This window comes from Oryx dammah, unplaced genomic scaffold (assembly GCF_014754425.2).
Source record: "Oryx dammah isolate SB20612 unplaced genomic scaffold, SCBI_Odam_1.1 HiC_scaffold_10, whole genome shotgun sequence".
Taxonomy (NCBI): domain Eukaryota; kingdom Metazoa; phylum Chordata; class Mammalia; order Artiodactyla; family Bovidae; genus Oryx; species Oryx dammah.
Genome location: NW_024070194.1, coordinates 63,380,671 through 63,397,402, shown reverse-complemented (window position 1 = coordinate 63,397,402; position 16,732 = coordinate 63,380,671). Strand labels below are relative to the sequence as shown.

At 42.1% G+C, this 16,732-nt stretch overlaps 1 protein-coding gene across 4 annotated transcripts in view; it reads left to right on the top strand.

Annotated features, from left to right (window-relative positions):
- Positions 1-3,929: 3,929 nt before the first annotated feature.
- Positions 3,930-16,732, top strand: part of ITGB1 (integrin subunit beta 1) — a 44,503-nt gene continuing 31,700 nt past the window's right edge. For 2 of the 4 annotated variants that reach the window (XM_040248369.1, XM_040248371.1), the window contains exon 1: positions 4,507-4,730. The gene's annotated coding sequence lies outside the window, so the exon portion shown is untranslated. Of the gene's footprint in view, positions 4,243-4,506; positions 4,731-16,732 lie in introns of those variants that run through there. The other 2 variants (XM_040248370.1, XM_040248372.1) reach the window with 2 other exon arrangements.

Sequence of the window (16,732 nt, the reverse complement as noted above, 5' to 3'; positions counted from 1 at the left end):
CATTATTTGTATGTTATTTATATTCTTGGCGACAGAAAAAGGAGGAACTGGAGGACTAGCTTACCCTTTCTTTATTTTCAAAATGTTAATAATTTCCAGGGCTATTTTTTTTAAACTCAGATACACAGATTCACATTTTAATAGAGGCAGTTCAATGTCTTCGGAAAAAGGAATGAAGTTGTGATTCAGAAGCTCATCAACGTATGCGCTATTGAGAATCATCAGAGACTTCTATTTCTTCTAATCCCATCTGCTCATCTTTACTTATGTTTAAGGGTTTTACATTCTAATTAGCTGGAGGTGGTAGATGAGAAAAATGTATCCAGATCACTCTATAGAAACAGTTCTTAGAAAAGTAGCTGAAAACTTAACTTTGTCATTGTTTAGTTGCTTTAAGTCCTGTCCGACGCTATGAGACCCCATGGACTGTAGCCCCGCCAGGCTCCCCTATCCATGGGATTTCCCAGGCAAGAATACTGGAGTGGTCTGCCATTTCTTTCTCCAGGGGATCTTCCTGACCCGGGGATCAGATCCACGTCTCCTGCATGGGCAGCGGATTCTTCACTGCTGAGTCACCAGGGAAGACTTACCTAGCCACTGGCAATCAATCTGCTCCAGAAACCATCATATACATTTACAATGGTATTTTTTTTTCAATTCATTTTATTTATTTATTTATTTTTAATTTATTTTTATTTATTTATTTATTTTTAATTTATTTTAATTTATTTTTTATTTTACTTTACGATTCTACAGTGGTATTTTAAACCAAATCTGTTGATCAGCCAAGCTACTTTCAAGAGTTTTCTTTCATTAAATCTCCTAGAAGGACATCTTCATCGCATGTGTTAAAGATGTTACATTATTATGTTTTTCCAAAATAAATGGAAACCCTCTAATTCCAAAATTATCTAGGATATCAGTGTCTAACTCTCCCCTCAGCGTTCTCTTCCATCACCCCCATGACTCACCTAAGCACCTTCCTTGGACTTTACCTGTGTATACGCTTAGTTGTGTCTGACTCTTTGAGACCCCATGGACTATAGCCTGCCAGAGTCCCCTGTCCATGGGATTTTCCAGGCAAGAATGCTGGAGTGGGTTGCCATTTCCTCCTTCAGGGGATCTTCCCAACCCAGGGATCAAACCCGAGTCTCTTGCATTGGCAGGTGGATTCTTTACCACTGAGCCACCTGGGAAGTCCCTATTCAGGAGCTGCCTAATTCGTTTCACTCATCCTCACACAATTTTTTTTCCTGATGATCAGTGTTGTGGTCTTCACTTATAAACCTGGGGTGTGATTTGCAATGTCTCCCTATGAATCCCCTTTGAACTGCTAAAATTACTTTTTTCATATCTCATTGGCTGGACATGCTTACTTATAGGGTGATGATCTAATCTACCCTCCATATCAGGATGTGCATTTGAGAACGAAAAGGGGTGCTATTAATAATTATGCTTGGGTAACAGACACATTGGGAGTAACTTGAACATGCTGGGATACAAAGTCACCCAGCTTATTTAAGGTTGATCTGGTCTGGGTTGAGCCAGAACGTGCCAGCCAGTGGTCAAGATCAAAACATTTTTGTTCTGGGGTCCATAATCCTCACTATGCAGGTATGCGCCCTTTGCTTTAACCCCATGGAGTCTTGCCCAAGTTTGATTACTGCAGTTGGAAAATCATTTGTAAATGAATGTGTACGAACATATTTGCCTGTAAAATGTTACATTTTTATAGAGGTACTTTCACTCTCAAAAGACTGAAAAGGCTTTAAGTTATCATGGGATGATTTGTAGCTTACTGGACAGGGTAAGAGTTGACAGATTGCGCCCCCCAAGTGTTCAAACTACCAGAGAAAGACAGCAATCCACTCCTGAGGCAACACTGACTCACTCCCCCTCCCAGTCCTGTATTCCATAATCACATGATTAAATACAGCCTACTAGATCCAAAGGTCAGTAATCAACTCTGATCCCATTGTCTGAAAAAGATAATCAGGTTTCTAGAGAGGCCTTTAGCCTCTTTTGTACTTGACTAAATATTTGTGATTCCTTTCATTTATGTAAGCCTATCCTTTAATTATTAATAGAAACGGGGGTTAAACAGTGATTGAAACGAACAGTAAAGTCTTTGCTGGTGAGCATCTTTGAAAACTTACTTTTGGAAAACAGTAGTGAATAAAGACATATTTTGGAGAGCATGTTGTAGTAAGATGCCAAAACTAAAGGAAAGGTCACCTTTTAATTGATAAAAATGACTTGTGAGATGGCATAAGACAATTTATAATAACTGGGAAAGAATGTAGGTAAAATACGATTTGTCTTAAATTCAAGATACTAATAGATGTTGTATCATGACATGGTTTAGCAATGTGACTTACACTATTACTACTCACTAGGATACTCTGTTTAGCATGGTAAAACTGACCAACCTTTGGAACGCTCATAAATTTTATAGTTAGCTGTCCTTCGATGAATATTGATCTGAAATCATGAATGGAGCCATACTCCTGACCAATCACTGCTTTTCTTAGAGAATATATTTCTTTAATTTCTCATTTCCTCAAAGCTCAAAACTTCTGCACATAAATTGTTACTCACACTTTAGTGCAGTCGGATGTTCTGGTGTGGTCCCAGGGGAGCAAAAGGACCCATTTATTCATTTACCCAGTATTAGCTGAACCCCTATTGTGTGACCTGGAACAGTGTTTGACACTGAGATTAAAAAGATGATTATTACACTGCCTTTGGTCTCATTTAGTTTAATGTTGTGCAAATGTGAATCTTATAATGTAACAAATCACACAAGGAAGAAAGTTCTGGGGAATGTAGTACAAATCAAGCATGGATAAACTACACTTTAGAATGGTAATCCATGTTGAGACCAGACATAGATTTTGGTCAGTTTTGAACAACGGTATTAATAGCACATTTAAATTCAAGAATGTTGAGGTCTGCTGGCAGCTGCACCATTGGGTTGTTAACATAGATACATTAATTTTTAAAAATTTAAGTAAGTTGATTTACAATGTTATGTTAGTGTCCAGTGCACAGAAAAGTTTGTTATATATATCACCGAAAAGAAACTGAAAAAGAATATATACATGGAAAAGAATCTGAAAAAGAATATATTTCAGATTCTTTTCTATTATGGGTTATAGTTACTGAATATAGTTCCCTGTGCTCTACAGTAGGTCCTTGTTTGTGTTTTATTTAGAGTAGTTTGTGTATGCTCATCCCAAACTCCTAATTTATCCTCCCTCCCCGTCACCCTTTGGTAACCATGGGATTGTTTTCCTATGTCTGTGAGACTATTTCTGTTTTGTAAAGAAGTTCATCTATATCCTTTTTTAGATTCCCCAAATAAGGAAACATCATTTAGTCTCTTAAATTTGCTCATCCATTAAGTGGGAAAAATCATTCTTGTTTCTTTAGAGGTTTCCAGAGATTACCTAACCAAAGATTTAATTTTGCTGGCGAGCAGTGGGCAGCATTTCCATAGATGGGGTTGTCTTTTTTTCTTCCTCAAGACTGGCCGTCAAATGAGCAAGCATCACAGCTTCTAATCTTCCCCAAATGAAACACTGCTTCTCAGTTTCACAAATCTCATCATTCGAGTTCTGTTCCCAACAGGGTGCTGCAGCTCACCACGTGGCAATGGACATTTTCTGCTAACAGGATGGCAGCCTGCCAGCAGCGCATTCTGAGTAGCCGGGTTTCAGTATGATGCCCGCCGGCAGAGGTTTCGAGCCTCTTATCAAAATGTGCCCAGCCATGCTTCTTTTAGCTGTCTCTTCTCCAGCCCCCCTATCCACCTACTGAAAAGAGTGAGGTCGAACAGAAACTGTATCAAGGATGAACTTTTCCTTCTCCTCCCTGTTCCCCCTAAATGGACTTCCAGATGAACCTAACAAAAGCTGCTCCTCAACTCACCAGTTTTTCTCTACAACTTTCTTCATTTTTCCTGGCACCCGTCTCCTCCTTAAGTCTTCCCCTCTCTCAAAGACGTAAATTAAGCAAATTCTCCCACCAGAAAAATATCGGCTTTGGCTACTTCCCTTCCAAAAGGAAACGTTTTTGGCCTCACGAAACCTTAACAAGGTGAGTGACTAAGTGTCCCGGATCTGTCTGAGCCGGCTCCTGGGAGGCAGGGCTTCCAGGGTTCAAACCCGGGCAGTCCTCCTGCCGGACAGACATGCGGCTTTGCAGAAGCAGCGCCTAAGGCAGGCCGAGAAGGATATTAAGGTGAGCAGGGCCAGGCAAAATCCTCCCTTTCTCCCTCGGCTGCAAGGGAAGGAGGCGCCGCCGAGGTTGCGGCGGAGCCGGTGGCCCCGCAGGGCCGCTCCTTTGTCCCGGCGGCCCCCGCCCCTCGCACGGCCCGCGCCGCCGTCCCCCCTGCCCCTCCCCCTCTCCGTCCCCCTCCCCGCCCTGTCCCCCTCCTCCTCCCACCGCGGGCGCGGCTGACGCGGCCCGAGAGGAATGCGCTTCCGGAGGGCGAGAGCCGCGGCTGCGGCCCGAGGAGCGGGATCGCAGCGCCAGGGAGGCGGTGCCCCGGGGGTCGTTTCCTGCCGGGAGGCGGCCCCGCGCCGCCGAGTCTCCTCCTCCCGGAGGAGGAGCCGCCGCCGCCGCCGCCGCGCCCGAGCCCGGGAGGCCACGCCAGCTCGGGACAGGCCGAGCGGGAACCGCGGAGCACGGGCCGAGCCGACCGCGCGGGCCGGACGCCGCGGGAGAAGGTGGGCCCGGGCGGGCGGCCGGCCGGGAGGGCGGGCGGCGGGCTCGGTGCGCGGCCGGGCTCTCATGGAGGAGCAGACGTGGGGGCCGCGGCCTCCGAGTGGATTCCAAGCCGTCAGGCGGGGGAGGAAGTCGGGCCGCGGCCGCCCCTGGACCTTCCCGGCAGGGGCGCTGTCCTCGCGGGGCCGCGGTCGCGGAGGCCCGGGAGTCGGACCCGCCACTCGGACGCTGGACTGGGCGCGTACCGGCCGGCTGGGCGCGGACGGGCCTCCGCGGACCTGCGTCCGGCAGCGGCCTCGGCTGCCGGGTCTCCACGCCGGGACCGCTCACCCCGGCTCCAGCCCCGCGTCCCGGGCGTCGCCGCGCCGCTGGGCACCGGAGCTCCGGGTGGGCGCGTCCTGTGGGCCTTTCCCCTAATGCTGGGTGTGGGCGCCGCGGCCGTGTCCAGGGCTCCTGCCCGGCCTGTGCCTGCTTCGTGCCGTTCCTGATGCTTCAGAACAAGTTGTAGTTTTAAGAATGGTAGTATTTAATGCTTGAGCAATTTTTGTTTCACCAGTTTTGTGCTTTTGCGTGAAAACCTAGCGCTAGTCTGTATGATCATTACTAGTAAATTACACTCTTTAAGGCTCCATTTCTTCCATCTGTAAAATGGGAACAGTACCTACCTATACTAATAATAAAGCTAGAAATTATTATGAGGACAGTGAGGGCTATGCTTACCTCTATGCACTTTACCTTTATTTTGTCCTTTAATCCTGGAACTGGTCCAAAGAGGTAGGTGTTGTATTTAATCCCTGTTTTACAAATGAAACTGAGGCACAGGGAGCATAAGTGGTCATCCAGTTGTGATGAGGACAACCCATGTGGTCCAGCACCCCGGGTTTGAACCACAGGTAACCTTGTATAAGTACAGTGTAGTGAAGAGAAAATGTAAGATAGAAGACACTTAGCACAATAAATATTAACTCCTTTCCTTTCTTTCTTGATACAGTAGAAGGACTTTAAAAAAAATTTCACCATGTAATTGGTGATATCGGTAAGGTTTCTTTGAATCTGCGTTCCACATAAATATTAGCCGGGTAGAATTATTGTTATTTTTTATTGTTGTTTTGATGGTGCAATAATAACAAATGCTAACTGAATTTCGATTAGGAATTTTTCTTAAACTGAATCCAGACTTTGCAATACGTTGTGTGTTAAACGCTTAAGAAGTGGTGAAGGAACTTGACTTGCAAGTTACCTATTCTGGATCTGTGGACATCAAGGCTCACAGGAGTCAGGGGTGGCTTAAGAGCCCTACAGAGATGTTCACATTTGAAAATAATTTTAGTTCACTGATTAATAAATGAGGGACTGAAGATGATTAGCTGATAAATAGAAAACACATGAAGGAAATCAATGTTTTAGTTAACAGGCATTTGAGGAGAAAGCAATTATACCCACCCTAGAATTCAGTATAAAATGGAAGATGTTATTAGAATGCTAGTTAAAAAGATGGGATGTGGTTAATACTTTGGTTCTGTAAATAGCAGACTCCAAATTGAGTCGTCAGTGTTGATTTTACAGACTTAAAATTTAAAGTTTTTGTAATGTTGATTCTTTTTAAAAGAATGTTAAATTCTGTATTGTTTTCTAATCCCCTCGCTATTCTGTGTGTGGAAAGTGTAGGATCAGTAATATTGAATAAATCATTGGATTTAGGTGGCTTTCTCCTCAGCTTTCTGGTCATGATATTTAAAAGCTGTCCCAAATTAGCATCATTGAATGAACATGTCCTCTATTGGGGTTGATAAGTTCCTAACTCCTGGGGAAACTAGGGCATTTGGTTACTTTATAAAATACTGCAAATTAATAGTTTCAGGTGGTGCTTGTTTTCATGGCATATGTGTGGGTGCATTAGTTGTTCTTGACTACTCTGCTGGAGTGATGAGATGAAACATGAGATAGCTAAAGTTTTAGAACTTTTGAGTTCTGCTAATTGGTATTTCTGAACATGTAACAAATTCACTTAGTATCTGAGAGGATTCATGTGGACTGATTATCCCACTCTGCCTGGAGGGTTAGGACCTGTCTGGTTGTCAGTAGAATCCTAGGTTATATTGTGCAAATATGTAAATATCTTTTTTTGCGTGAGCAAGTCTATTCTGATTGGTCATGTGTTATGGAGTTTTGTCCTTGTATGTTGTTATAGCAGAGGTGGGAGTCTTGGGGTCCAGAGGGTGGGCTGATTGGGGTAAGAGTCCAGAAGAGTACTTTATTCTTCAGAACCCTGAAATGATAGCAGTATCTATAGCTGTAGAAAACTGAGAAAATTATGTATCTAGGTTACTGGAGTTGCAGTGCAGAAAACCTTCAGAACCTTAGCAGTCTTAGAATTTTCAATAGATAAGTGAAAAAGGTGGTATTTCTTGTTCTGGAGCTGTATGCAAAAGGAGCCAAGCTATACTCTGCAGGTTTCTCCTCTTTTAAATGTGACTAATCGTGAGACTTTTGCAGAGGTAAGTTTTATTTATAAAATAGTACAGAAGCCAGCTGCTTCTAAGCTTTAGTTTTGGTTTGTGGCTTTGGAAGATAAGGTTAACTATATTTAGCAATATGCTAAAGCATATGTATATCATCTGATCAAGAAATGTGTGTAAGTGACAAATTGTTTCAAATATGCATAGTGCATGCATATAAACACACAATTATTGGACTTGTTTCATTATACAGTCTCCAAAGTGCAACTTCCAGGACCCCGGGGATGTATAAAATAATTCACTGGATGTAGGAAGAAAATATTAGACTTACTATTTTTTTTATAAAGCTTAAATTTATTATTATGATTTATAATATCTTACCATATTGCTGTAGAAGTACATGTATTTTAATTTATAAATACATATTTGGGGTACACGTATTCTCAAGTTTCTTTTTGTTTTTGTTGTTAAATAGTAAAAGGAGTATTAAAAAGCTTTGGAGATCCTTGGCATGGGGGAAGACCTGGGTGGGGCTATAAGAACTACTTATTTTGGAGGGTGGACAGGTCAGACTTGGTAGCTGAGATAGGAGAGGAGAAAGGAACTGAAGTGGCCTAGGTGTCTGGTTAGGAGGTGGCTTGTCCGAGGTGGGAAGCATGACCACAAGGGGGTGCTGTGCTGCTGGCCGCCTGGAGGCAGGGGACTGCTGAACTCCTGCTGAGACGCCTGGAGTGTAGTTGACTGTGCAGACTGCGACCTCACAACGGGCAGTCTGGTTGGGAGCCTACGATTTGGGAATTCTTAGTCTGTATAGGCTGACGCTCTGGGCTGCAGATGAAAATACTGGAGAGCGTGTAGAGTGAAAAGGTGCCACCGGGGGGCCCTGGAAACACTTTCCCAGTCAAAGGCTGGGTGGAAGAAAAGGATTCTAGAAAAAGCATTTCCCTTCCTCAGTTTGTTTGAATTTCTGGTTCCTTCCTGTGATAGCTTAGTGGGGGACTTTGATATTTTCAGGTTTTTCCTTTGATGAGCTTGTTTGAGGTGAAGAGAGAAGCATCTTTAGAGAAGCAGTTTGATGTAGCAGAGGCTTCTTGATGGGAAACCTGGGTTTTGGGCAAGCTCGTACTGAGCTTCTCTGGGACGTTTGTTGGAATACCTCACCTGGAAAGGGCTCTGGTTTCTGTATCTACATTGTAGAGTGGTCTCTTGGTTTCTCCTTTCTATTGCCCTGTGAGCTGAAGGCCAGCTGCTGTGTGACCTGACTCTACAGAGGACAGGTCTTCCCTCTCCCATGAGCAGCCTTTCTCTTGTGCCCTCACCCCAGAGGGCATGTGGAGTGCCCAGTCATGGCTTTGAGCAAGCCTGCAAGTGCTGGCCAGCCAAGTCTAGTACTCTTAGCTTTCTGTCAGGATGCAGCTCTGTTGTCAGTAACATTTTAATCCATTTGTGTGCTAAGTGCCACTTCTGAGCAGTGTGGTGCTTACTGGGTGTAGCTCAAGAAGCTGACCTGCACCTTGCCGTTGAGGATACTGTCTAGTTGGGGTACGTTGTTTTCAATTTAGGGAAATGTAGCAAACACCACAGGATGTTTACACAGTGCACTGTACCAGGTAATTCTAATAGATTTTGAGAAAAATACCAGCTTTGGCTTAACTGGTTTTGGAGGGCCGTGAGGAGCTTGGAATGGTATGACGAAAGAGACGAATATAGATGATGACATGGTCAAAGGACAGTATGGTTAGAAGGTAGAATACCGTCTAATTTAGCAAATAAATATTGTTTGATTACTTTGATATATAATCATACACATACAAATATATATGTCTTTATATAATACATATAAATAAAATGAAGGATATTTTAAATGAAGGCCTGGACTCTTGCCCTCCAACTCTAGTCTGGTGTGGTTCACAGACATAATTACAACTAGTTGTAATAGAAATTTGAATTAAACAACACTGTGTTACTGAGGATCACTGAAGGTTTGTCATTTGCTGTGCCAGACTGTATCAAGACTATATTTTGGGACAAAAAAAAGTAGTAGTTAATTCTACTTATGGTGGTTGAAAAAAGTGAAAAATGTTTTTAAATTTTGGTGAAAATTTTTTTCAAATTTTTTGAAATAATTCTACTTATGGTGGTTGAAAAAATTAAGAATGATGAGGAAAAGTATTTAGATGTATGGAGGTCACATTTCCGTGTATAAATGTTATTGAATGACTACATAGGTAACTTAAGCTTTCTTCAGTTCAGTCGCTCAGTCGTGTCCGACTCTTTGCGACCCCATGAATCACAGCACGCCAGGCCTCCCTGTCCATCACCAACTCGCGGAGTTCACTCAGACTCACGTCCATCGAGTCCGTGATGCCATCCAGCCATCTCATCCTCAGTCGTCCCCTTCTTCTCCTGCCCCCAATCCCTCCCAGCATCAGAGTCTTTTCCAGTGAGTCAACTCTTCACATGAGGTGGCCAAAGTACTGGAGTTTCAGCTTCAGCATCATTCCTTCCAAAGAAATCCCAGGGCTGATCTCCTTCAGAATGGACTGTTTGGATCTCCTTGCAGTCCAAGGGACCCTCAATAGTCTTCTCCAACACCACAGTTCAAAAGCATCAATTTTTCGGCGCTCAGCCTTCTTCACAGTCCAGCTCTCGCATCCATACATGACCACAGGAAAAACCATAGCCTTGACTAGACGGACCTTAGTCGGCAAAGTAATGTCTCTGCTTTTGAATATGCTGTCTAGGTTGGTCATAACTTTTCTTCCAAGGAGTAAGCGTCTTTTAATTTCATGGCTGCAGTCACCATCTGCAGTGATTTTGGAGCTCCCCAAAATAAAGTCTGACACTGTTTCCACTGTTTCCCCATCTATTTGCCATGAAGTGATGGGACCGGATGCCATGATCTTCGTTTTCTGAATGTTGAGCTTTAAGCCACCTTTTTCACTCTCCTCTTTCACTTAGTCTTTGTAAAATTAAGAATAGTAATTATTAGCTCTCCAGTATTTTGCAGTTTTTTATTTATTTCAGATTGTAATTTCTTTCCTTCCCCAAAGGTGTAGTGGTGGGTCATATTTGATTATTGGAGGTGGAGATTGTAGTTTTAAAAGTTGCATTTAGTATTATTTTAGAAAAACACAACAGAAACAGTAGGGAGTGGACTTGTGCTTACTAAAATGGCTTAAATTTGGAGTCAGTGAATGAGTTGAAGAGCAAGAAGAAAATTCAGTAATCAAGTAAGCTGTGATTTATAGGTCCCTATAAAGATATTTGTTTTACATTCATGATCATATTTTATCCTTGTAACAGTTCTAAGGTAGATATTATTCCCAGCTTAGTGCTAAATGAGACCTTAATTGGGTTTTACCTATATTTAGGTAAAATTTTTAACCTTTATTTACTATATATATATTTAGAATATACTCAAGCACTGTGTTTGTTTCAGTCTAATACAGGGCAGAGGAGAGGGATGACAAAACATATGGTGAAAATTTATTAAAGTTTTGACCAAGTAAGAATTTGGGAATGACTTACCTAAAAAGTACATAAAACTATCCAAGGGAGCATAACTTACAGTTCTCCTCGACTGAAATTACACGGAACATATATTACTCTCAAGTGCTTGTCGATCCCATTAGTTAAGGTGGTAAACTTGTTTTTGCTGGTTCTTTGTAAACTTGCCCCAAAGTAAATTCTTCAACCAAAGCAGCTGCTGACTTACTCTTTTCCCTTCACAGAGAAAGGCAGAATCTATAGACATAGCCAAGTGTAAAGAAGGAACAGCTCGCTAGGCTAGTTTGAAATACAGCAATTGCTGGGTGATGTCTTGTCTTTCGAGTGGAAGGAGGACCTGGGAAGAATTAAGTTCAGGCAACTTTTCATGCTCATTTTGGGTCAGCCCTTAATATTATGTCTTAATAGATTTACTTAACGTGTTAAACTTTTGCTTATTTATTTATTTGACTGCACGAGGTCTTAGATGCAGTATGTAGAATCCTCGATCTTAGTTGCAGCATGCAGGGTCTTCAGTTGCTGCCGGTAGGGTATAGTTCCCCCACCAGGGATGGAACCCAGGCTCCCTGCATTGGAAGAGTGGAGTCTTAGCCACTGGACCACCAAGGAAATCCCTTGCTCATATTTTAAGTCTTGTCCTTTTGCTTATTTTATGAGCTTTGAACTTATTTTATGCCCTTTCACCATTTTTTGGAATTTAATGCTTATTAATCTTTTTTATTTTTTGGTCCTCATGTAAAGGCTATAACCTTTTTGGTGGGGGAGGTGGTGGTGGTGATATACCAATTATCTATTTACTGGATCACTATTGACTATAACGTCATGCTTCTTATTGCCTTGAATTATTTTGAATTCTGTGTGCTCAAGCCTGCTCTTCCTGTCATGTTGATTCTGTTCCTGTGTGTTTTGAGTTCTGCAGAGGATTTCAACTTATATTTCCTCCTGTAGCTCTGTACACTTTTTCTCTAGATTTGTGGTCTTACTGTGTTTGATTGCTACAAAATCTATTTGAGATTTTCTTAATTCCTTGAAGAGCATAATGAGTTCATTCTTTTTTTTTTTTTCAGAGAAGATTCTTAATTTTCTCTTTTCGTGCTGTAGAAATTTTTCGTAGTTCAGTTCCATGCCCTGACTTCCCCCCACTTCCATCTTGATCATTGAAACTATTTCCCAAGACACAGTGTGTCAATTCTTTATCTACCCCTTGCACCACAGGGATGGGTGCTGATGACTGATCGTCCACTTTCTCATTTTCATGGGGGGTCGGGTAGACACAGTTGTTGGTTAGTTGCTCAGCCTTGTCTGACTCTTTTGCAACCAAGCCCACCAGTCTCCTCTGTCCATGGGATTTCCCAGGCAAGAATACTGGAGTGGGTTGCCATTCCCTTCTTGGATGGATTTTCCTGACCCATGGTTCAAACCTACCTCTCCCTCATTGCAGGCAGATTCTTTACTGTTGAGCCACCAGAGAAGCCCCAGAATAGACACATTTTGTTCTGTTATTCTGTAATTTTAAGTATTGGCCCTGTTCTCAGGTTTCAAATTGTTTTTTAAGCCTGTAGTTATGGAGTAGTCAAACCTTTGTTGTTGGGACTCAACTCAGGCTGATACCACCTTTGGGTAAGAAGGGGTCGGGGCTCATAAAGTCTTTTTTTCTTCTGAGTGGGAGTTGTGAATTTTAGAAAGTTTTCTACTTCAGAATACGATTTATCCTCCACAGTGGGTGGACACGGACTCCAGAGGAAATGTTGCCTGTTTGCCTTGGAGTATTCAACCTCCTTTCTTTCCTGGTTCCTCTTTTTCTTTCCTCTTTCATCCTTTCTGCTAAGCTTTGTTAATCATTCATTGTAGCTTATTATTTATTTGGGCCATAGACACCTCCAGGATCACCACCACGTGCCTCTTCCTGCCAGAGAGGGGGAAAATGTTGAGTTTTACTTGTTCTTCTCACAAGGGGAAGGGTGCTCTTGCTCTTGGTGAATTCATCCCCAGCTCTCGCTCTTGAGTCTGGTGGTGTGAAGCAGAGCAGGCTCTTGTATGCTCTCCTGCTGCTTGCTCTGCATGGGGAGAATCAGGGTGAACTGCATGGTAGGAAAGCCTGAGGCTTTCCTCTTGGCTCTGTTCCTTTTCTGGACTGTGTTGATCGGTAAATATTAATGTGTTATTGGATTATTTATTTTTTTCCTTTTGAACACAGATACAGAAAATAGCGATGGTGGTACAGACTTGGGATGAATCTAACCTTATTCTATTTTCAGGAGAGGCTTATAATATACCTCAATGGAGGTATTTGAATCTTTTCCACCATTAAGGTGAAAAGATTTAAAATGTTAGGATATAAAAGAAGGAACCTTTCTTATTGGAAACCTACTTCTGTTGAAAGCTTGGGCTTTCAGTTCATTCCTGGGTTCATGTCCCAGCTTTGTCAGTTATATGTCTTGTACATGGTAGATGCGCAATGAATATTTGACTTGGAAATCCAAGTTGTACTGAATAAAAATGTGCTCTTGTGCAAAGATTTTATAGGAAGAAATCTTTTGTGGATGACTTCTTTTTGTACTGTGTCCTTTGGGGCATAGATGGCTTCTGAGCACCCAGTTTTGAAACTTAAAGTAAATGTAACTCTCCATTTTTTAAAAGTAATTTTTCTCTTAAGCATAATTGTTTAATTTCTATAAATAAAGTACATATAAAATTTCTAAAGATCTTATCTAAAATGTAAAAAGAAATACCAAATGAGTTATTTGTCACATTGTTAAGAACATTAATAGATACTTAGTATGTATTTAAAAGTTTGACTAGCTCATAAAACCACATTTACCCTTGATAAATAAAGATGAGTTTACAGTGAGGATTAATTATGTACGGTTTTTGACAAAGGGAACAATTGCATGTTTCTGACTATCAGAATGATGTTTTGGGGGAGCTGTTTGAGATAATTTATTGTTCAAAGGATGAATTATGACCCTTTGTGTGCGTGCTAAGTTGCTTCAGTCGTGTCTGACTCTTTGCAACCCCATGGACTGTAGCCTGCCAGGCTCCTCTGTCCATGGGATTCTCCAGGCAAGAATACTGGAGTGTGTTGCCCTGCCCTCTTCCAGGGGATCTTCCTGACCCAGGGATCGAACCTGCATCTCCTGCATTGCAGTTGGATTCTTTACCACTGAGCCATCGGGGAAGCCCTTTATTACCCTTTAGTTAAAATTAAATGTAGTAAGAAAAGATATTTGGATGAAATGCTTTTGTAGGAATGATACCATAACCTGTCAGTATACTCATGAAATTTGACAATTAAAATAACTTCTGATGGCCTCCAGTCATTTTGAAGGACTAAGAAATAAACTAAAAGAACATTTTAAGTCCTTTCCATTTCTGTTCTCTGAGTCAGTTCTAACAGTAGAAGGATGTTCTTTTATTTTTAAAATAGTGACTGAGTGTGCCTTCAAAATATTGTAGCTTAATGGAGCACAGACTCAGGTCACAGCTTCAGAATTCAGATGGTCTGGTTTCACTTCTACCTGTGTGACTTTGGAGAAGATATTTGTGGTTTGGCTTCCTCATATATGAAACAAAGATAATATTGTTCCCAACCTCATGGAGTTGCTTAGAAGAGATAGCTGTTATTATTTTTATTAGTTATTGTCATTTTTATAGTCGTTTGCATGTGTTAGAATAAAAGTGAAAATAAAATAAAACTTTTTGTTACAAATTACCATAAATCATCAAAACTCAATTATCGTATCACTCTTGGGTGTGCCTGGTGTCCGCCTTCTAAGTGAACAGATGACCTTTGTGTTTTATAGTTCTCAGTGGGCAGCAGTCTCTGAATGAACCAGACTGGTACACAGCCTCCTGGTCTGTTTCTGCTACAAGATGTCTTTTCAGGGCAGTTTCCTTCCTCCTTTTAGCCTCTCCTAGATTTGCTTCCCCATATAGAAGAAGAAACCTGAAGTCATTCTTCCTTATTTCTATTTTAATTAGGAATCTTACTCTCCACTCTGATCTTTTTTTAAGGTGATTCTTGATACTAACATTCAAAAATATCTGTGCTGTATTTAATGTGGTAGTAAAAAGCATTAAAGTTTTGATGCTTTTATTATTTTACATACAAATTGTTAGAAATATGATTGTTAGAAAGTAGAATAATCCTACTTAAATGTAGAGCCTAAAATAATTATCTAATTATACTTAGCATAATTAGTATCTAATTAATAATTAGCACCTGATTAAGCCTTATTTTTTTTTTTTTACAGTATAGGACTTCCTGGTGGCTCAGTTGGTAAAGAATCTGCCTGTAGTGCAGGAGACCTGGGTTGGAAAGATCCCCTGGAGAAGGGAATGACAACCCACTCCAGTATTCTAGGCTGGGAAATCTCATGGACAGAGGAGCCTGGTGGGCTACAGACTATGGGGTCACAAGAACTGGACACAACTTAGCGACTAAACCACCATCACCATATACAGTATCAGGTTTTGATATCATATCAAAGTAATGTGTTAATTTCTATAAAAAGTCAACATTAATCTGTTGTTTGCAGTTGTGTTTTTTTTCTAACCCTTATACTTCATCTTTTCTTCCATATCTTGTGTTTCACCTAACATGGATCAATTCAGAGTTTTTGGTTAATAATTAGGATTGAAAAAAAAAAAAACCCAAACATTCAAACATAGTTACTTCTTTATTGAATCAAGTTGTTGCTGAGCTCCAGCTGTAATGTGTAGTAATAATGATAACAAGTACCATCTAGGTATTGCTTGCAGTGTGCCAGATGCTGTTTTCAATATTTCATATTTACAACTCATGCAGACTTCACATATCCCCCATAAGGTAGAAACTATAGTGTCCATTTTAAAGATAAGGGAACTAAGGCACAGATTAAATAACTTGCCAGTATCACCTGCTTAGTTAGGGGTTGATTAGAGGTTCGAGTCCAGGCACCTGACTCCACAGTCCACACACTGAGCAATGCCTTAGCAAACGGTGGTGATCACTGCACTCTGCTTGCCTTTGTTTACTTTCCTGTGTATATCTCAGAATATCTGCAGTTATCTTTAGACTCTTTGTATACTGGGCTCGGTACAGAGGACACAGAGAACTGATTTCTAGAAGATGACAATTGATAAGGTAGGTCAGTCATACACATCTGCAGTAGATGGGAAATAGTGTCATACGTCTTAATTATTAAATCTTTTAAACAGAAGTTGTTTGTGTTTGTTTTAATATGTGTATGTGTGCCTATATGTGACTCACCTGGCCTAAATCCCCTCCCCAGTTCTTGCCATCATTGGGATCTCCAGAGTTAATGCAAGTGACACTTGTCACACACTGTTCTAGCTGTTTTCTTGCTCTTTTAACGCCAGGGGCTTTGAGCGCTGCACTAGAAACCTCCGTCCTCCTCACTTCCGGGGGCCTCCTCTGGTTCCCGGGGCTGCCGCAGCAGTTCTCTGACTCACTCTGGCTGACTGCATCTTGCTTTACATGCTTCTGTCTTTTCAACCCTGGGGCATCTCCAGCCAGCCCTCTTGTCTGTCCGTGGGGAGAGAAGCTGGCAGCAGCCTTCTGGTGGGGTGTACTGTTGTTCTGGGAGCCCCTTGGGGCAGACTTTTACCTGTGGGGACCAGAACTGAGGCATGTCTTCCCAGTGACCCTTCTCTGGACACACTTTCCACAGTTGTCCCTCAGTATCCAAGGGGGATTGGTTCCAGGACACTCCTCCCCAAGCAAATCCACAGATGCTCAAGTCTCTTTGAGAGGGTGTAGCTCTTGAGTGTCGGAGAAGGCAGTGGCAACCCACTCCAGTGCTCTTGCCTGGAAAATCCCATGGATGGAGGAGCCTGGTAGGCTGCAGTCCATGGGGTCGCCAAGAGTCGGACACGACTGAGTGACTTCCCTTTCACTCTTCACTTTCATGCATTGGAGAAGGAAATGGCAACCCACTCCAGGGTTCTTGGCTGGAGAATCCCAGGGACGGGGAAGCCTGGTGGGCTGCCGCCTATAGGGTCGCACAGAGTCGGACACGACTGAAGCGACTCAG